General features: G+C 39.2%; 1 protein-coding gene across 2 annotated transcripts in view; it reads right to left on the reverse strand.

The window, feature by feature from the left end:
- The window catches only part of ZCCHC7 (zinc finger CCHC-type containing 7), a 220,129-nt gene that overhangs the window by 72,556 nt on the left and 125,779 nt on the right, over nt 1-21,794 (reverse strand). The gene's annotated exons all lie outside the window — the stretch shown is intronic.

The raw sequence follows: 21,794 nt of genomic DNA on the forward strand, positions 1-21,794 counted from the left end.
TCAGTAAATATAGGAATGGCACAGGGAAAAGCAGTTCTCATTTAAGAAACTCATTTTTTACCTTGAGGCAAAAATTTCTACCCTAAGTTCAAAATAAGATATATTTTATACATAATTTAGATTGTCTCAGCTATAACTATTTTCTGGATAAGATACTTTAGTCATAGTTTTATTATTCGAGATCCCACATTGAGTGTGTAAATCCTTCTCTTTGCAGAAAATGTTACATTTTAGTTCTCTTGGCAAATTAATTATGATTTTCTATTTTAGCCAACTTCTAAATTCCCAGGATAATTATACACAATTCTAATTTCCAAAATATTCACTTGCAAACAGGTCATGAATACTACCCAGTTTCTCAAAAGACAATATGAAATGAGCCCCCTAAATGGCAAGGAAAGCAATTAACATTTACTGAGGGACTGCGTGGTGAGAAGCTGAATGGTGTTTATCTTATTTAATCTTCTCGATTTCCTGTAGCATGGACACTATTACTACCTATTTACAGATAAATAAACTGAAGATCAAAGCTAACCAAGGTCACACAGCAGGCAGGTGGTAGGCCATACATTCCACTCGGACAACTTTTGACCACAACAAAATTCAGCACAACTATGAATAAAATAATAGAAAAGAAATATAAAAAAGAAAGTGAAAAAGCAAATGATGAAGTGAGAAAAAATATTTTCCTCAATTCATGAAGACTCAGGGCTATTATATTTAAGTAACTTTGACAAGTTTTCAAGACTAATAGGTAGGGGAAAATTAGCTTGACATTTCAATAAGCCTTTCGCAAAACGAGATAAAAAAGAGACCAATAAACATGAAAAGAACTTGACTTCACTTATTCAGCTAGTGAATATACATTAACTACTCTCCACTTATCAAGACCGAAGTAAGAACACAAACAATATCAACTGTTGGCAAAGATGCGGATAATGGCAACTTTCATACATTTTGGTTACAATGTAAACTGGTACAACCACTTTGAAAAGACAATTCACTATGACAATACTAAAGTATAAGAGAAGTCTAGCAAAAGGACACAGCAATTCTGCTCCTGGATAAGTTTCTGAAGCAAAAGCCATGCGTATTGAGAGAAACTACGCTGGCAATAACTAGTATGTTCATACACAATATAATGGTATAACACAGAAACACAAAGAACCTTTTATAAAATGTTATGTAAAGAAAACAGGAACGGGGCCTGCTGCGATAGTATAAAGGTTACATCTTTGCCTTGAACGCACCAGGATCCCATATGGGCACCAGTTCTAATCCCACCAGCTCCACTTCCCATCCAGCTCCCTGCTTGTGGCCTGGGAAGGCAATAAAGGACAGCCCAAAGCTTTGGGACCCTGCACCCATGTGAGAGACCTGGAAAGAAGTTCCTGGATCCTGGCTTCGGAATGACAGCACCGGCCATTGCAGCCACTTGGGGAGTGAATCATCGGAGGGAACATCTTCCTTTCTGTCTCTCTTCCTCTCTGTACATCTGCCTCTCCAATAAAATAAATATCCTATATTATTCAATGAATTTTAAACCTTATTAATAGGAAAACAACTTGATGTGCTATAGAATGAATAACAATGAGGAAACTAAACAATTAGAAGACGATTATCACAAAATTCAAGACAATGGTCATTTCTTAAGAAAATGTGACTACATGGCCAGGAATGATTCCAAAAACTGGCTGGCTTTGGATTGGCCCAGATCTGGCCCTCAAGGTCTACAGGGTATGGAAGATCTCTCTCCCTCCCTCCATCTCGCTCACTCTCTCTGCCTTTCAAATAAATTTAAAAATTCTCTTTTTACAAGGATTTTTAAAGATACAAACCAAAAAGGAAAACACTGATAAATTAACTACATTGTGAAGTTTTATGCATTGCAGCATCATTAAGAAATTGGTTCTGATTGACAGTTTATATAAAATTATACCAATATAAATTTGAAAAATTAACAACTGCAATATGGTCACATAAGGATATCTATCTTCTTAGGAAATACATACTAAAGCACTGAGGGATACAGCATCACACACAATATATGTAACTTGTGCCCAATTCAGAATTTTATGTGTACCTTCATTTTTACACACACACACACACATACACACAATCTTATGAGAGGGCTTCAAAACATCTGTGGAAAACTGAATTGTTTACTTTAGTGCTTCAAAATCATTGAAACTATGTAGATTTTTCATTATAGGAATTTTCCAAGAATTTCTTTTGAAGAACCTCATGCATTCACACATGGAAAAAGAGTGAAGAGCACAGAGAAGATTAACAAAGCAAATGGAGCAAATTGTAAGCTATTGCACAGGGCACAGCACAATAGTTCAACTGGCTAACCTCCCCGATCAGATGTCTAGATCCCATATGGATGCCGGTTCATGTTTATGCTGTTCCAATTCCAATCCAGTTTCCTGCTTATGGTCTGGGAAAGCAGTACACGATGGCCTTTAGCAACCTGCACCTATGTGGGAGGCTCAGAAGAGGCTCCTGGCTCCTGGATTAAAATTGGCTCAGCTCTAGCTTTTGTGGCCACTTGGGGAGTGAACCAGCAGATGAAAGATCTTTTTCTCTGTTTCTCCTCCTCTCTGTAAATCTGCCTTTCCAATAAAAACAAATAAATAAATAAAAAAATAATAACAGGCAGTTTCTAGACTATTATTATTTTGCAACTTTTAAAAAATTAGAAATTATTTTTAGTTTAGTTTTCAAAAAACAGAAATCATTGAGAAAATAGACTGTGAAGGAACAGTGGTAATGCATATAATTAACAAGGATTCTTATCCATAACATACAAAAAAATTTCCAACATGTCAAGGGGGAAAAAAAGACAATGGGCAAGAAGAATGAGTGAGCAATTATTAGAAAAAGGTAGAAGAATAATTCAAGAATCTATAAATCTACAAAATGATGTAGAGTTTTACTAGTAATCAGTGAAACAGTATTATAAACAAAATATATACACCAAAGGCAGGAGGTAGCTTTCCCTTTTCTTTTTAAAAGATTTGTTTATTTTTATTGGAAAGGCAGATTTTACAGAAAGAAACAGAGACAGAGAGATCTTATCTTCACTGGTTCATTCCTCTGGTGGCCACAATGGCCAGTGCTGACCCGATCCGAAGCCAGTGTCAGAAACCCCTTCCAGGTCTTCACATGGGTGCACGGTCCCAAGGTTTTAGGCTGTCCTTGACTGCTTTCCCAGGCCAAAAGCAGGGAGCTGAAAAGGAAGTGGAGCAGCTGGGAACTGACCTGGTTCTTAAATGGTGTGCTGGCACTGTAGATGGCAGCTTTACTTGCTACGTCATAGCACCAGTCCTCATTAACAATAATTAAATTCAGAGCTGTGATTGTGGGTTAACCCATCAACTGCAACACAGTACCCCAGAAGAGCACTGGCTTGAGTCCTAGCTGCTCAACTTCTAAAAAGATTTTCTAAGAAAAGCAGTGAAAGATGGCCCAAATAAATACCTGGATCCCTAACACCCACATGGGATACCGAGATACTGTTTCAAGCTCCTAGCTTTGCTCTGGCCCAGTTGCTGTGGTCATTTTCCACAGCAGGATCAAAGATCCTCTCCCCTTTGTCTACCCATCTGTCTTTAAATTTGCCTTTCAAATGCATAAAATGTCTTAATTTTTTTTTTAAACTAGGGTTGTGGTATAGCAGCTAAAGCCACATCATGCAATAATTACCAGCCTCCTATAAGAGACACCAGGTTAACAACAACAACAAAAATCTAATACAGGTGCCATTTCAAGTCTTGGCTGCTCTACAGCCAACCCAGACAACTGCTAATGGTCTGAGACAAAAAAGCAGAAGATGGCCCAAATCCTCAGCCCTGGCTGTCTACATGGAAGGCTTCGAAGAAGCTCCTAGCTCCTGGCTTCAGCCTGGCCCAGTGAAGGCTGTAACAGCCATCTCGAGAGGGAATTAGTGATAGAAAATATCTTTACCTCTCTTTCAAAATAATCAGATCTTAAAAAAAAAAAGTTAGATTCATGATTGCAACTGGAGTTATAATTAACTAAATAAATAATAAATTAACGCCAGTTATAAATTGTTGGTATTCAAACCTTGCCAATTTCATTTGCTGGCTTTAATACTCCTCTAAAAGAAAAGCTGCCCTCTCCAATGTAATCAAACACCTTTGCTTTGTAAACCCTAAGGTACATATGACTGCATATGACTGACATTACACTAGTACATTGAGGCTTACAGAAAACATCAACTATTTCTCCAGAACCAACCAGAAATGAAATCACTGACTCCTCTGTGCAATTACCACTTTGGTTAGTGGGAATTACTTTCAGTGATAACTTAGAAAGAAGGTAGGGAGAAGAAAATCCTTACACAAAGCATATAAAATTCCCTAGATGTCTCAAATGTGGTTGTTTTATATACACTTACAGTGTGAATATTTTTCTAATCAATGTCAAGAACGTGACCATTCTGATGACTGAAACTTCTAAGGCAGCTTTTTGATAACAGCATCATCCAAAAGAAACCCATGCAATTTAAAAAATGCAGAAACAATGACTTAATAGTTTAGAAGAGGGCCCGGTGCAGTGGCCTAGTTGCTAAAGTCCTCGCCTTGAACTCACCTGGATCCCATATGGGCACTGGTTCTAATCCTGGCATCTCCACTTCCCATCCAACTCTCTGCTTGTCACCTAGAAAGGCAGTCAAGGACAGCCCAAAGCTTTGGGACCCTGTACCCACATGGTAGACCTGGAGGAAGTTCCTGGCTCCTGGCTTCAGATCGGCACAGCACTGGCCATTGCAGTCACTTGGGGAGTGAATCATTGGAGGGAAGATCTTCCTTTCTGTCTCTCCTCCATTCTGTATATCTGACTTTGTGATGAAAATAAAATAAAATCTATTTTTAACCGTTTCAGAGAAAGAAATAAAACAAAATTCCAATGCTAGATTTTTATTTTGTGCAATATATCAACATGCAACAGGTTATTTCAATATGCAATCAATATAAAACATAATTGACAGACTTCATACTCTTTTTCACACTGTCTTTAGACTACAGGACATTTCAGTTCAGACCAGACCAAGTGCTCATCATAGAATCAGCTCACCTACAGCTAACGATTACCATTTTAGACAACACAGTTCTATGCTGTCCCATAATAACTGAAATTTAAATGACAGGCTGCTTATTTATGCTTAGGAATCACAAATAAAACTTTCCTGCCCTTTTGGCTGTGATCACTATGATTCAACTGCCAACCTGCCCCAAAGGCAACATGCTCTCAAACTCATCTTCCTGTTTCCCATCCTAGTATACAACGTTAACACCTGCAGAACATTAGCAGAAATCTAGAAGTTGCTTTTTGTCTTTCCTTCCCACGGAAGTGCTGACCAAGTTCTGTTATTTTACTTTCAAAACGTGTAATAAAAAATTCACTGCCATGCCACTACACTAATAATATGCCACCTTTTTTTACATTGCAATTTTTAAAAAAGATTTATTTATTTTTATTGGAAATGCAGATATATAGAGAAGAGGAGAGACGGAGAAGCAGATCTTCTTCTGATGATTCACTCCCTAAGTGGCTTCTATGGCCAGAGCTGAGCCTATCTGCAGCCAGGAGCCTGGAGTCTTTTCTGGGTTTCCCATGCAGGTGTCTGGTCCAAAGCCCTCAGGCCATGCTTGACTGCTTTCCCAGGGCACAAGCAGGTTGCTAGATGGGAGGCGGGATCAATGGGACATGAACCAGTGTGCATATTGGACCCTGGTGCGTTTTAGGCAAGGAGTTCAGCCACTAGGATACGGTGCCAAGCTCCATTATACTACTCTTGGAATTGCTGTGACAGTCTCTTAACTGGCTTGTGTACCTTTACTGTAGGTCCTTTTACCATTCTCCATCTTGTACCTTAGTTATCTTTTTTAAAAGGCAGATCATGGGCCCAGCGGCGTGGCCTTGCAGCTAAAGTCCTCGCCTTGAACGCGCTAGGATCCCGTATCATCACTGGTTTTAATCCCAGCAGCTCCACTTCCCATCCAGCTCCCTGCTTGTGGCCTGGGAAAGTAGTCAAGGATGGCCCAAGGCCTTGGGACCTTGCACCCGTGTGGGAGACCTGGAAGAAGCTCTTGGTTCCCAGCTTCGGATTGGCACAGCACTGGCCGTTGTGCTCACTTGGGGAGTGAATCACCAGATGGAAGATCTTCCTCTCTGTCTCTCCTCCTATCTATATATCTGCCTTTGTAATAAAAAATAAATAAATAAATCTGAAAAAAAAGGCAGATCATATCCTTTCTATATACTTCTATACACTTTCTATACACTTCTATAGTTCCAAATTGTCCTATGCTGTTCATCTTTCGGGACAGCAAACAAGTTAGCATCATTTCCATTAGAGGGCCTTTGCAAAGGTTTTCTCTTTGGCTCAAAACATCATTTAAATTAACTGTTGTCTTTCAAATTTCAGCTTACATATTACATATTAATAAGCCTCCTTATTCCCCTACTTGGGCACAATTCTTACTATAAATTCTCATATGCTAGTTTTATTTTTTTTCTTAAAAGCCTGGTAAATTCATTTTGTAGCATGCAGTAGTACAACACATTTGTACGTTTGTTTTAATACATATTTATTTGAAAGGCAGAAGGAGAGAGATTCTTAATCCACTGGATCACTTTTCAAATGACTGCAACAGCAATGGTCTGAGGTAGAAACCCGGGCCGAAGCTAGCATTGGGAACTTCATCCCAGTAACCCATGCGGATGGAAAGACACTAGGCACTCAGTCAGACTGCTGCTTTCTCAGGAGCATCAGAAGGGAGGTGGTTCCAAAGCAGAACACAGAGACTCGAATGGCACTCTGACAGGGGATGCTTAAGTCATCCATGGTGCTTAACACTTGTTAAAACAACTAAACAGGATTTTAAAGGGAGTGGCATTCTAATTAAAACTGAGTATCAATTACTATTGATAGTTTCATAGTGAAAAAGATAAAACTCCAATATATTTTTTTTTTGATGGGAGGAAGATTAAGTTTTGGTGGCATTCACGATTTTCTAAAAACATACAATTTTCTATTTCTTTGCAAATAAATACCTGATAGGTATAGAACCTATGCATATCATTATCAAGGTAAAGAAATATGGTTAGTGGGTAAAATCTCATTATCTTGTATCAGTAGTATCTCTAGAGAGTACTTAGGTATATCAAGAGCATTCACAAAATAGTTTGATATTAGGCTTTGTATGAAGCACTCTAGGGAAAAGACTAAAACACATTTGTTGCTCTCAGGAATGTGTAACAATACCTTTAGTGGACAGAAAAAAAAAAACATGCAAAGCAGTAAGGACAGAATCAATACATGAAAAAGCTAAATCAAATGGTTAATGTAACTTCTAGTTTACAGAAAATGCTATTTAACCAGGAAGAATCAAAGATAAAAAGGGAGCTGGCACTGTGACACGGTAGATAAAGCTGCAGCCTACAACATCAGCATCCTAAATGAGTGTCAGCATTTTGTGTCCCACCTGCTCCACTTCCAACCTGGCTCACTGCTAATGGCCCGGGAAAAGTAGAGGATGGTCCAAGTGTTTGTGCCCCTGCCACCCATGCAGGAGACCTATCTGAAGTTCCTGGCTTTGGATGACTCAAGTTGGCTGTTGTGGCCACCTAGATGGTGAACCAGCTGACAGATCAATCTCTGTCTCTCCCCATCCCTCTCTGAATTCGGGCTTTACCCACATGGGCAATGATTTCTGTCACAGCTCCTCCACTCTTCATCCAGCTCCCTGCTAAGGTACCTGGGAAGCAGCACAGGACAGCCCAAGTGTTTTTTTTTTTTCCTGCAATGACATGGAAGACCTGAAAGAAGTCCTCTTTCCTGGCTTTAGATCAGCTCAGATCAGGAATCAGCAAATGGAAGAGCTCTCTCTCTCTCTACTCCCTCTTCCAGAAAACGTAAATCTTTGATGAATGATTCCTGCATCTTTTTCTCTCCAAAAACCCTTTGAAACAGAGTATAACTGAATAAATTAAATGTACTGCTATAGTGTATGAACTCTCTTCGGGGCAGGCCTGGTGGGGGTTATTATGGATTGCTCCAACGAGGCAGCAGCTCCCACTGCTTTGCATGGGGGCCCAAGTGTGTGGTGGGCAGGATCAGGCTGGACTGCAACACCCATCAATTTGCACAGAAGACAGGACTGGAGACAACTGACCCAGCAATTGCAACTAACAGTGTGCATGTAGGCTAATTTGGTCAATGGACTGTACCAGACCCTGTATTGACCCTATATTGGCATGCACACACAAGAATCAGGTCTGGGATCACCTCAGATGAAGTTTCTTTGGGAACCTCCCAAGTGAACTGCTGATCTGAGAACTGCAATCACGTAGGAAATTACAGGTTCCATGGTCTGAATAATGGAATGCATGTGTCAGAGCTAGGCCTCTTCAGTGGCTTAGATGGAGCAGTGGACAGCATATCCAGATGCACATGAATGATATGGCAGTACACTGAAGCCTGCAGAAGACAACTGGTGCCGTAACAGAGGAAGGATGACAGAACAAATCGATCAAGTGCCCCAGCCAAGAGTTTGCAGTGAATACCTGGGCAAACGGAGACTCTAAGGCAGACTATGTCAGCCAGTGTGTTAGGAGAGATTTCATTGCCAGTGAAGTGGCAAGACTGGCAGCAATACAGAACTACTGAACTATTAAAACAACTTGAGCAGGACCCTCAGAGCATGCCCCACATCGGGGATCCTGAGATGGTTAAGAGGCTGGGTATGGCTTCTACCCTTATCTCTCCCCTCTTCCCAAATACAGGAAAAAAAAGAGAGAGAGAGAGAGAGAGAATGTAAAAACAATGTTCTCACAGACTTTCCTCTAGTCCTTGACCCTTCGTACCCTTCATCAAATATGTAAAAGTCATCAAAAATAAAATGTATTCAATTAAAAAAACCTTAAAAAGGGAAAAAAGAGGTAAGATTTCAACATGTAGGAATTTGGGAAGGGATGAGGAAAAAAGGCAGACCCCAAAGAAGATTTATTTGAGGCAGTGAAGTATGGAATACTGAATAATCTCGTTTGGCTCATCATAAAGAATGTTCTGGCAAACAGGCTAGAAAACTAAGCTAGGAACACACTCACAACATTCTTCAATTATAGATGAAAACGATTATGCCTAACTTTCTAGAAAATGGGAAGCCACTGAAAAGTCCTTGAAAAAGGAAAAGTTATAATGTCATCTACTTTAGCAAGATCAGTCCAATAGTGATAAGAAAGGAACTGAGATAGTCCAGTGACAAGTTACAAAATCGTAATACTTTACATAATAGCTAAGTTTCAACTACAGTGGTAGAACTGGAAAAGAAAAAGATACAAAGTATTAAGCAAATAGAAAGAACATGATTTAGCTTTCCCAAGAAACAAATACAAGACTTATACAATATTTCAATCAACATAACTTAAAATCAGATACTGGTGAACAAAAATACAGCAAGACACAATTAAGCTGCATGGAATATGCCACAGGAGGAATGAGAAACTCCTGATCTTTGACAATGTCTCCTACTCAGTGATCCCAAGAAGTGAACGATTTTAGTTCTATATCATCATCATCTGATGCAAAATGAAATATTCACTTACTTTTTATTTAAATCAAAGCTATGAAAAAGGGTAGGTAAAATAAAAAGGATTCAATTTCATACAGTACAACACAAGTCACGTGCTTCTTGATCCTGCCCGCTCAAAGACTCCTTTCTCAAGAGTATTATCTAGGGAAGAGATTGATAATTGGTTACTGGATAACTCCAGTTCTTTATCAGGAGGAAGAACATCTGTTTTCTCTCCTGATGGGATACAGGTTTCCTAGGCTACCAAATTTATCCTCTACCTTAAGCTGCCACATACATACATAAACTCAGAAATACAAACCCAAATGCAAGAATGCATACAGCAAAGCTTTGTGATTTTTCTTTTTTTTTTTTTTTTTGGCCACACGTTAACTCCTAAATGCTGTAAGAGCCTGTTCTTATATCTCAAACATACATATGGCTTTTAACATCTCTTTCCACAGAAAATTTCTTCTCTGATGAGAATTCAAGTCTAATTGCCAGAGAGAAAAACAGAAAAATAACATTCTAAGCAACAGATCTAATTACAGCTTGAAATAAATGGTATTAGCTTTATATTCACATTTAGAAATCATCATTTAAGTATCATGTAAGGAAACTGGCAAAATAAATATTAACATATTGAATACATACATTTCCAGTCTGGAACAAGTCAAGGCCAAACTTTAAAGAGGAAAAAATATTGAAATCTTGTTTTGGTCTCTATACAGTATATACAACAGATGAATTGCATACACAATGGCATAAAAGTGGCAAAATTCTCTGCCCTTTAGGAAAAAAAATAAAAACTTTCATTAGTACAAGTTTTTTGACACAAACCTAATTAGGTGATTAGGCAAAAAAAAAAAAAAAGACAAATTTTCAATGAAGATTTCTGTAATATGGGCTATAATACTACTACTTCTTTTGGTAACATTTGATTTTCAAAACCTACTAGGTACATTTTTTAATATAATTTTTCATTTGTGTGCTATTTATTAGCTTACAAAATACTTTTCATACTATTTTATTTAATTTTCCCAAGTTCCAGTTTAGAAATTACTATTATTCCAATTTATAAAAGAGAAAATGTGGCTTATTTGACATACAACTATCAGGGACCACAGCAGAGACTCAAATCCATGTGTTGAAATATTTAAATGACTTTATCACCAATGATAAGCAGAGATTTTATCAGTTTTAAGATTTTCTAAGTGTAAGGCATATATAAGGCAAACCAAATAATCCATCCACCAATTAAATAATCTTAGATTTCCACTTATCCATGGTTAGCAAGTTCAGATGATGCCTTGGCTATCACCATATCTCACTAAGACTGGCTGGGGAATGAAGAGGCAGATGTACTGCCAGTTGTCAACAACTCCTTTCCTTTTTATTTGATTTTCAAGTTTCCTAAATTTAAAAGTCTTTAGGTTTGCTTCGTAAGAAATTTTAAAGAACTAATCAGGTTCTCAAAACCTCACAGAATGGAGCTGATGGTATATGTTTTAACTATAAGACAAAAATAATGCCTAAGTTAGAATTACTACTTCTGGTATTAAAGTTCTATTAAGAACCACACCTGATGTTGACTCCTTAGGTCCACAGGGAAGGGTAAGTAAGCAAAGGTGAGCTTATGAGACATAGTGAAGAATCTAGAACTAAACACTGGTTATAAGAATCATTGGCAAGCTCATGGCAAATACAAAATCATTGAGTAAATTTGATTATCAATCTTAACAAAATGCAGTAAATATCTTCTAAGGAAAGAATATCTTGATTAATCCACCTATTTAAGGTAGTTTCAAAAATCTTTTTCTTCAAGGAGAATAAGCATATCAAAACACAAGCTCAAAGAAAATCTCAAGAATTTAATAAACAGAGTTTAGAAGAAACTACTTCCACCAGAACTGAAGTAGTGAACAAGAAGCTCAAGTAGATGGAAGGAACACAAGAACAAATGAAGAGGGAAAAACTGGTTCACCTCTCCTGGCAAAGAGCTGTATCAGAGCTTTAGCACACAGTGTCACACAAAAGGATAAGGTCCATATTAAGCAACATTACACCTTCTTTTTTAATTTAGTAAAATATTTAATTTCCCTTAGGACCTACTTGGGAGTTCCAGATGGCATGGATGACCAGGAGAGGGCAGCTCACCACTGCAGCTGTGAGTAAAACCTGAACATGTGAATCCCTTTCTTTGCCATCAAGGGGATACCCTACTTATATTTCCCATATTTTTATACAATGAAAGTTCTAAACCACAAATACCAAGTATAATAGTACAAGTCATTACAAAAGGAACTAGCGAGAAAAATTTCAGACAAGCAAGTTGCAATTCATAAAATAAGAAATTGAAATGGAATGGAATCATCACTAGTAATTATTGTTGAGTTATAATATATACTAGCTTTTCATATTCTGAAGTACTTACAAAGATTTTCTTTAGGTAATTAAAATTTCAATCATCCAAATTCTTTACCAAAGCAAGTTCACACACACACACACACACACACAAAATGAAGGAAGTGTACACACAAAGGATGGGTTTGGGCTCTATGTACTAATCAAATTCAAAACTCAATACTTCCCCTTAGATTACACACTCCATGTATGATATGTGTGTTAAGATTTTACTGTCAGCCACAATGATCAAATAGAATGCTTGAGCCCGGCAGCATGGCCTAGTGGCTAAAGTCCTCGCCTTGAATGTGCTGGGACCCCATATGGGTGCCGGTTCTAATACCAGCGGCCCCACTTCCCATCCAGCTCCCTGCTTGTGGCCTGGGAAAGCAAAGGAGGACGGCCCAAAGCTTTGGGACCCTGCACCCATGTGGGAGACCTGGAGGAGGTTCAAAGTTCCTGGCTCCTGGAATCTGACTGGCTTGGCACCGGCCGTTGCAGTCATTTGGGGAGTGAATCATCGGATGGAAGATTTTCCTCTCTGTCTCTTCTCCTCTCTGTATATATCTGACTTTACAATAAAAATAATCTTAAAAAAGAAAAAGAATGCCTTATGTTAGTCAAAAATATAATAAACAGCTGGAATTTTTCTAATATTAGGAAGGTCTGAAGTCAGCAAAGTGGTATCATTTCTTCTTTTAGGCTGTACTATTCTACTTGAAAATTGTGGGAGTGAAAGGATATGACTCAGGGTTTGGTACTTTATCTATCATGACTATTTGTCCTCATTTATTAAGAGTTCTAGTTCCAGGACCAGCATTGTGGCGCCGCAGATAAAGCTCCCACTTGTGACACCAGCACTGCACATTAGAATGTGTGTTGAACCAGCTCACTGCTCAGGTGTTTGAGAGAAAGCACAGCAAGACGGCTCAAGCACTGGGGCCACCGCCACAAACAGAGGAGCCTGGATGAGTTCTAGCTCCAGGCTTAAGGCCACTGCAGACATTTGAGGAGTGAAACACTAGATGGAAGCACTCTCTTTCCTTCCCTCATTCTGCTACTCAAATAAATAAACCCTTTTGTAAGGGGAAGAGGCAGAAAAAAAGAAGTCAGGTTCCTATTAGCACAATAATCAAAATAAAAGTTACTGGACTTATTTATAAGCCTCTTGCTGTTTAATGTCTACCTTAAACAAAAAATAAAAATACTGGAGTGGAGAAAAGACAATGATGGTTATATAAATTGTTAAAAACTAATTGTTTAGAGGAGGGGGTTTGGTGCAGAGGTTAAAGCACCACTTAGGGCACCCATATCCCATAGCAGAGTCCCTAGAGTCAAGCTTCCTGTTAACGCGCACACTGAGAGGTAGCAGGTGATAGCTAGAGCGCTTGGGGTCCCTGACACCCACACAAAAGACAACCTACATTGAGTTCCGGACTCCTGACTTTAGCCTGGTCCACTCCTGGATTTTGTGAACATTTGGAGAGTGAACTTGCAGAAAGAAGACCTCTGCCTTTCCTTGTCTAACTTTCAAATAATGTAACTTTTAAAAAGGGTTTAAATATGCAATTTGATTTCCTCGCGTTTCTTACTGAGGAATACAGTTATATCTAAGCCCTTCTTATGTCACAGTACTCAAGGAAACATTTAGCAATGGCTGGGGCACATTAGTTAGGAAGTTCTCTTTGGCCAAAGCAAAGAGGACAAGTAGAGAATGAGGCAATAACTGCAATATTAACACACTGAAGATATCATTTTTAGGAAAAGGTGTCGTCGTGCATATGCTAAGCCATACTTCAGATGTCCATTTTTGTATTCAAGTGCCAATCTGAGTCTGGGCTCTTTTATGGGGATCCAGCTTCTTGCCAGTGTGCCTGGAAAGGCAGCATTGTACTTGGGCTCCTGTCACCCATCTGACAGACCTGGATAGAGTTCTGGCTGCTGCCAGCATTGGGAGAGTGAGTCAGCAGACAGAAGATCTGTTACACCCTGTCACTTTGCCTTTCAAATTAACATCGTAAATCTGAAGGAAGGGAGGTAGGTTGGGAGGGAAAGAAGAAGCACGGAAGAAGGAAGGAAGGAAGAACATCAGTGGGAACGATAGTGATAGTTTCAATTAGGGTCTATGTGCAGACTTTGATTTCTTTACTTTTCATGTACATTTTTTTTTAAAGATTTATTTTTATTATTTTTTCATTGGAAAGGTGGATATACAGAGAGGAGAGACTGAGAGGAAGATCTTCCGTCCGATGATTCACTCCCCAAGTGAGCGCAACGGGCCGATACTATGCCGATCTGAAGCCAGGAGCCTCTTCCGGGTCTCCCACGCGGGTGCAGGTTCCCAAAGCTTTGGGCCATCCTCGACTGCTTTCCCAGGCCACAGGCAGGGAGCTGGAAGGGAAGCGGGGCTGCCGGGATTAGAACCGGCGCCCATATGAGATCCCGGGCGTGCAAGGCGAGGACCTTTAACCACTTGCGCCACCGCGCCGGGCCCCATGTACATTTTTTAAAGAATTATTTTATTCTTATTGGAAAGTCTGATATTCAGAGAGGAGGAAAGACAGAGGAAGATCTTTCATTCGTCGATTCACTCCCTTAAGAAGCTGCAACAGCCAGAGCTGAGCCAATCCGAAGCCAGGAGCCAGGAGCTCTTCCACGCCTCCCACGCCTCCCATGCAGGTGCAGGGTCCCAAAGCACTGGGCCTTCCTCAACTGCTTTCCCAGGCCACAAGCAGGGAGCTGGATGGAAAGCAAGGCCATCGGAATTAGAACCAGCACACACACAAGATCCTGGCACGTGCAAGGCAAGGACTTTAGCTGCTAGGCTACCACACTGGGCCCTATGTATCTGGACAGAGATAGGAGAGAAACAGAGAATGAATACGAGAGAGAGGAGCACACACATGCTAGAGAAAGCAACCATGCTTTCCTTTACTGGTTCATTTCCCAAATTTTCCAACAGCTGTGGTTGGGCCAGGACAAATGCAGGAGTTGGGAACTCAATCTGGGTCTCCCACTTGGGTAGCAAGAACCCAGTTACTTGACTCAATATCTGTTGCCTCCAGGATATACATTATGCAGATGCTGGAAGTGGTAGTGGAGCTGGGATTTAAACTCATGCACTTCAACACACAGGTGTCTCAAGAGCAGCTAACCACTCTGCCAAACGCATGCCTCAACAAAGTGCTCAGAAAGACTAATTCATTGGAACCCCAGTCAAGGCCTACAGAATCCCAGAATCTGTAGAATCCCAGCCTCATTTAATCACCACAGAGCTAGCTGCTGGGGAGTTCAACTAGCATAAAGCTCCTTGAGAAACAACAAGCTTCCATTAAAAGGCAGATTTATTTGAAAATCAGAGTTAGGGATTGAAAAAACAATTGGTGAGCCAGTCTACAGCCAGCAACTCCCGCTGCATCCTTCTCACAGGTGGAGGAAGCCCAGGTATGAGAGCCATGCTCTGCTGTTTTTAAGCCATCAGCAAGGAACTGGATTTGAACTGAAGCAGCTGGGACACAAACTGTGCTTAGATGGGATGCTTGCATTGCAGACAATAGCTTTACCCACCATACCACAACCCCAGGTTGGGCAGTATTTTTCTCAAACTTGGTGAACACCTGTATTAAAACTACCATGCATCTGCCCCTTATGGCTATAGGAGTCACAACTGAGGTTGAAGTGCTAAATAGTAAAATAGAAAGGCAATTTGGCACCTTCAGTAGTTTGTTTTCATAGTACAACATGGCAGAACCAACTTACTCGGTATGTAACTATGAGTATGAAACTCGGCATGTATAATTATGCTGTTATACAGGGTCTTGCTCTCTGATAGGGCCAGTGCATGCCTTAATGCTCAGTTGTCACTAACTTGAAGTTGCTGAGGATTTTATTTTTGAACTTGTGGTAAGTGGGGCAGTAGAGATTAGTCACAGGAAATATGACAGGTGTCAACGTATACAACGAGCAGTTGGCATGGCTGATTGGTCTAACTGTGCATAGGTGGGGTAACCACTGAACTCAGAGACACCACAGAATACCAAGGTGGTGGCCAGGATGGAGCTCAGAATGGCAGTGGCAGTGGTCTCAGCAAAGAAGAGTGGCTCCTGCATGTAGGTTATATGGAAGCACTAAATCTAAAAAGTTCATTTGAAATACAATTAAAAGCTAAATTTAGATACAATGTAATTCTGAAATCCATGAGGTTTTTCATAATATACATTTTCTATGCAATTTCTCAACTCCCTAAGAATGTACGAATTGAACTTTTTGTTTCAAAATTCACTTTTCCAAAATTTCATTCTCCATGAATTTTTCAAATGGGCTTAAGTCAAAGTGGAAAGCCAGCGTAGTAACACTTCTGTAGAAGATATTCATCCCTGTCGTATTATTCAAAAATATTAACTGTTACTTTGCCAGTAAACCCTTGCAATGTTATAAGAAGTGGCCATATTTAAATGTCACTGGTATATTTAAATTTAGACTTAAATTCACATGCAAAATTGATTTGTACAGGTAAATCTTTACAGAAAAACTGTTCACAAAAAAACAGATGCTCTAAAAGTAATTTATCCAGGGTCCGGTGCCATGGCCTAGCAGCTAAAGTCCTCGTCTTCAACCCGCCAGGATCCCATATCGTCACCGGCTCTAATCCCGGCAGCTCCTCTTCCATCCAGCTCCCTGTTTGTGGCCTGGGAAAGTAGTCAAGGATGGCCCAAAGCCTTGGGACTCTGGGAGAACTGGAAGAGACTCCTGGCTTCGGACTGGCACATCACCGGCGGTTGTGCTCACTTGGGGAGTGAATCATCGGATGGAAGATCTTCCTCTCTGTCTCTCTACTCTCTGTATATCTGACTTTTCAGTAAAAATAAATAAAATCTTACCCCAAAAAAAGTAATTTATCCAGTTTATTCCAACGTTGTCACATCCTACAAAATGTTAGCAGTTTTAGCAACAATTCTATCAACAGAATTTTCCCAAGATTAAAACTTATCTAAAATTATTTATAATCTTGCATCTGCAAAAATTACTGACATTTTCATATATAATTAAAATAAAGTTACTAGAAGTATAAATACTGATGACATAAGAAATGAATATTCAGAAAAACAAGCTAAAATTGATCCATACTACAGGAATATTTTTACTATTATAAAATCATGATATCCAAAACATTTTTTGTAATTTGTAAGTCTGCTGTTATTCATACTATTAACTAACACGTATTTGGAACACATAAAACACACACACATATGTAAATACATATATAAATGCTTCCCTGTTTTTTTTTCTTAAGGATTTATCTTATTTTTACTGGAAAGGCAAATTTACAGAGAGCTGGAAGGGGAGGAAGCAGTAGTCGGGACATGAACCAACACCCATATAGGATACTGGCACATGCAAGGCAAGGATTTAGCTGCTGAACCATCATGCCAGCCCATAAATGCTTAATTTTCAAAGGAAAAGGACTTTGAATATAAGTTCCTTTACCTACACTTTTTCCCTGTTTGTAAAATACGGGTTCTGAAAAATAAATAAATAAGGGTTCTACATGCCACAAAATATGTAACCATTCTCAACCCAGTACGTTTCATCCTAGTGTTTGGCTGTTGTCTTACAAACTCCTCTGCAGGCGGAGGGTCAACACTCATGCCCTACCTGTCTGATCTTTGCCTGTATCTCTGACCACATTTTTCTATTTTAATTCTGTGCTGAGTTTCAAGCCCATAATCCTGATCTTAAAGACTTAGCTTTTAAGCATTTTTTTCTCTCCAATCCCTTCAATTTGTTATAAAAATATACACAATTCAACCCTTAGAATAATCTTGAATTAATTTGTTTATCTCTTATATTCAGCCAGTCATTAAATCTTATCAGATCTCCTTTGATATGCCTCTTAATTCCTTTACTTAACCCCATACTTGCTGTGATCATCCTAAACAAGGTCCTCAAAACTCTGTACTATAAAAAGATATCTTACTTTACATACTATCTTACATATAACCTGATTTGATCCCCTTAAAACTCCTGCAAAGAAAGGTAGGTTCTGATTTTTAAAAAAGGGTCCTATTTGCACTGGAGAAACTGAGGAACAGTAAAGTAATGGACATTGTTTAGAGTCATAGCAGAAGTGAACTGCTCAAAGCAACAGCGGAGAGTTGAATCAGGTACTGTCCACTGCATGTGGGATCTTGTCTCTTGAGTTCTCCAATTTGCAAATAACTTTCATAAGCTCACTTACTACCTAAGACCTTTTATACAATGATTCCTTTGAACATAAGAATTAGTTTCTAAACCATAAAATTTTAGGACCAGCTATTCTCCTCAACAGCTAGGCTTTAATCTTTATTTTAGACATGCAGCTCCTGCAACTCCCACCTTATTCTTTCCACTTGAGGCTCATGTGACCAGATCCTCCTCCAGCTGTGCAAAATTTCTGTCCACACCTGAAGACTCAACTCAAACACCTCTCTTCGCACCCCTTCTTCTACCCAAGACTATATATGTGCTCATATAGCACATGTCACATCTTTACCTTAGAGGTTCCATACAATTTTTTATAGCCCCACAATGAATGAGCATCTCACTAAGCCCTGACAATACAGTCTTCTCACTACCCTAACATTTGCTACCACATGCTAACACCATGTTAAATGTTGTAGATGTATAGCTTTGAAGCCTAGGAATTCAAGATAAACACATGCAGATAAAATAACAGTAAAGGGATTTAAAGAGTTAGCTTTCTTCTTACTCCAAATGGCTGAGTTTGTTTCTTTTCTCCATTCACAGAAAAATTTGTTCTTGGGAGACACCAGGCACTGCTGGTGGGCAGGTGTCAAATTAAGACAAAAGGATTAAGTGAACATACACAAATGGATTATATACACATATTTTGTTGATATATAATTATTATGCACTTAAAATAGACCCAATTTGGCTCCTAGAACACTGGCAACCAGACCCTCGTCTTTTAGGCAGCAATCCAAATACTTCTTTCTCTTCCAAGAACTCTAACCCACCTAGAAGAAAGTTCCAAAAATAACCATTGAAAATTGAGTGAACTGAGTTACCCTAGAAGAAGGTCATGAGGATTATATACCCGACATGTGCCATAGACATGCAATCACTTTTGTGTTCTCTATTATAAGCAAACAACTAAGGATTTTCAAAAATTTCATAAAAGCCCAAAATGAAATCCAAAGAGCCACACAAACCAGAAAAGATAATTTGGTAGAAACACTATCCAAAAATAAGTAAAGTTTAAAGTAAAATAATAAACACTCTCAGAGATCAAATATTAAATCTATAACAAACCAATTTTTAAACTAAGAATTTATGGTCTTCTTACTGAAAGAATCCCACATTTTTTCCATTATTTGACTTTTCTCTCAGGACGCCTGAACAACAGACATGTATATATACACATACTCAGTAGTCTCCCATAATCTGTAGCTTTACTTTCTGAGATTTCAATTACCTACAATCAATCTTAGTCTGAAAATATTAAATGAAAAAATTCTATAACTAATTCATGAATTTAACTTTAGTTATTGTTAATCTGTTATGTGCCTATTGTATACATTATACAGTGTTGTTATTGATATGTATTGATACGTATGTATAAGAAAAAACAGGATTTGACACTTTCTAGAATTTGTAAAATGCACTGGGTATCTTGAAACATATCTCCATGGATAAGGAGGGAATTACTGTACACAGACACACACACACACTTTTTTTTTGTCTTTCAATATGGTTTATTTTTTATAAGACAGAATACACTGCTTGAAACCAAAGAATGAATGTTGTTCAACTTTGCAGTCATCAGGTAGCCAATTAAGTACTTTCAACTTAGTAGCATGTTGAATGGAAGATAACACATGCCAGAGAAAATAATGCCTGAGGCAGGAATATACAAGACTTATCCCCATTAATAACCAAATTAGGCACAAGGAGACGACCTAAGTCTTAGAAGGAAGAGGAGGAAGCAAGCCAGCTCATCATTTACACACATACATGCCTATGCACACATGAATATATATGTATACAGATATATATGGTTGCATATGTGGAATTCATTTACTTGGACAAACACAATTATGTACAGTGCATGCGAGAATTTTGAAATGTATTTTTTGAAGTCTGCACAGTGACTAGCAGAAACAGTGAGAACAAAAATAGGATGACATTTGTTTAAAAATGCGTGTGGGTATTAGGAAAGATTCAGGGTTCAATGACCCTATACAGAAAACACACACACACTTTTTGATACTGAAAAGTCCTACCGAGTACTTGGCATAGTACATCAGGAGAAACTCACACTAACGTACAAAGTGCTCATCTTAAATCCTATGACAGGCACAATAGTATCACAACAATACCAAATATAGGTAAGCAATGTCATTGATATTCTTAAGGAAAATAATTTCAAATGTTGAGATTTATCCCCTGTGTAACCTCCCTTAGAATATTACTGGAAATGAACTCTTTCAAAATGAGGAAGTAATGCAAAGAAAATGTCTCCCAATCAGGAGACCAGTTTTTATTTTCACATTTCTGAAAATAAATTACCAGTTATTTGCTAAGGTGGAGAAAAGACATACAGCAACTGTGCAGAGCTGGAATTAGGAACATATTCCATTCTTCAAGGAAGAAATAGATATTCCACTGCAGGAGAGAAGGAAAAGGACTCCTGAAGGGAAAAGCAGTGGAACTCCCAGAATGGTCCCAGAACGACTGTGAGCAAATTAGTAGAGAGAGCAAAATTTCAAAATGAAAGATAGAATTTCCCCCAAAAGATGAAATTCATGAAAACCCAGAAGTATCTGTGTACAGTGGAAAGAGATTTACATAATGAAAAAAACTAGGGGTGAACATGGCAGTTAACTACCTAGAAAACCAGGTCCATTGAGCTCGGCAGCGTGGCCTAGCGGCTAAAGTCCTCGCCTTGAACGCACCAGGATGCCATAGCATCACTGGTTCTAATCCAAGCAGCTCCACTTCCCATCCAGCTCCCTGCTTGTGGCCTGGGAATGCAGTCGAGGACGGGCCAAGGCTTTGGGACCCTGCACCCGTGTGGGATACCCAGAAGAAGTTCCTGGATCCTTGCTTCGGATCGGCATAGCATCAGCCATTGAGCTCACTTGGGGAGTGAATCATTGGACTGAGGATCCTCCTCCTCTCTGTCTCTCCTCCTCTCTGTATATCTGACTTTTCAATAAATAAAAATCTTAAAGAAAAAAACCACCAGGTCCACAACAACAAACCAAAATAGCAAATGGAGATTTTGTGAGGTAGGAAAAATAGAGGAGAAAATTCCTGACTTCTGTGTATCACTCAGCTATTCTATTCAACAACATCTTTTAAAAATTTTTTATTTCCTTTTTATTATTTCCCATGATACAGTTGTAACAATAGTTCATTTTGCTCTCTCCTCCCTCCTTCCTCCAAGTTTTTCCCTCCTGCCATTGTCCCCCATATTCTCATCAAAAACACCTTTTATAGTCATGACAATCTAAATGCTGAATACTGATCTAATTAAAACATAATTATATAGCAAGAACAAGGAAGAAGAGCTGTGTGCAGTGAGAGCATGAGGAGGTAGAAAAAGATCAACCTTGGGCCCGGCGCGGTGGCGCAAGTGGTTAAAGGTCCTCGCCTTGCACGCCCGGGATCTCATATGGGCGCCGGTTCTAATCCCGGCAGCCCCGCTTCCCTTCCAGCTCCCTGCCTGTGGCCTGGGAAAGCAGTCTAGGACAGCCCAAAGCTTTGGGAACCTGCACCCGCGTG

Source organism: Ochotona curzoniae, unplaced genomic scaffold (genome assembly GCF_017591425.1).
Source record: "Ochotona curzoniae isolate NIBS_2020 unplaced genomic scaffold, NIBS_Ocur_1.0 scaffold_3208, whole genome shotgun sequence".
NCBI lineage: Eukaryota > Metazoa > Chordata > Mammalia > Lagomorpha > Ochotonidae > Ochotona > Ochotona curzoniae.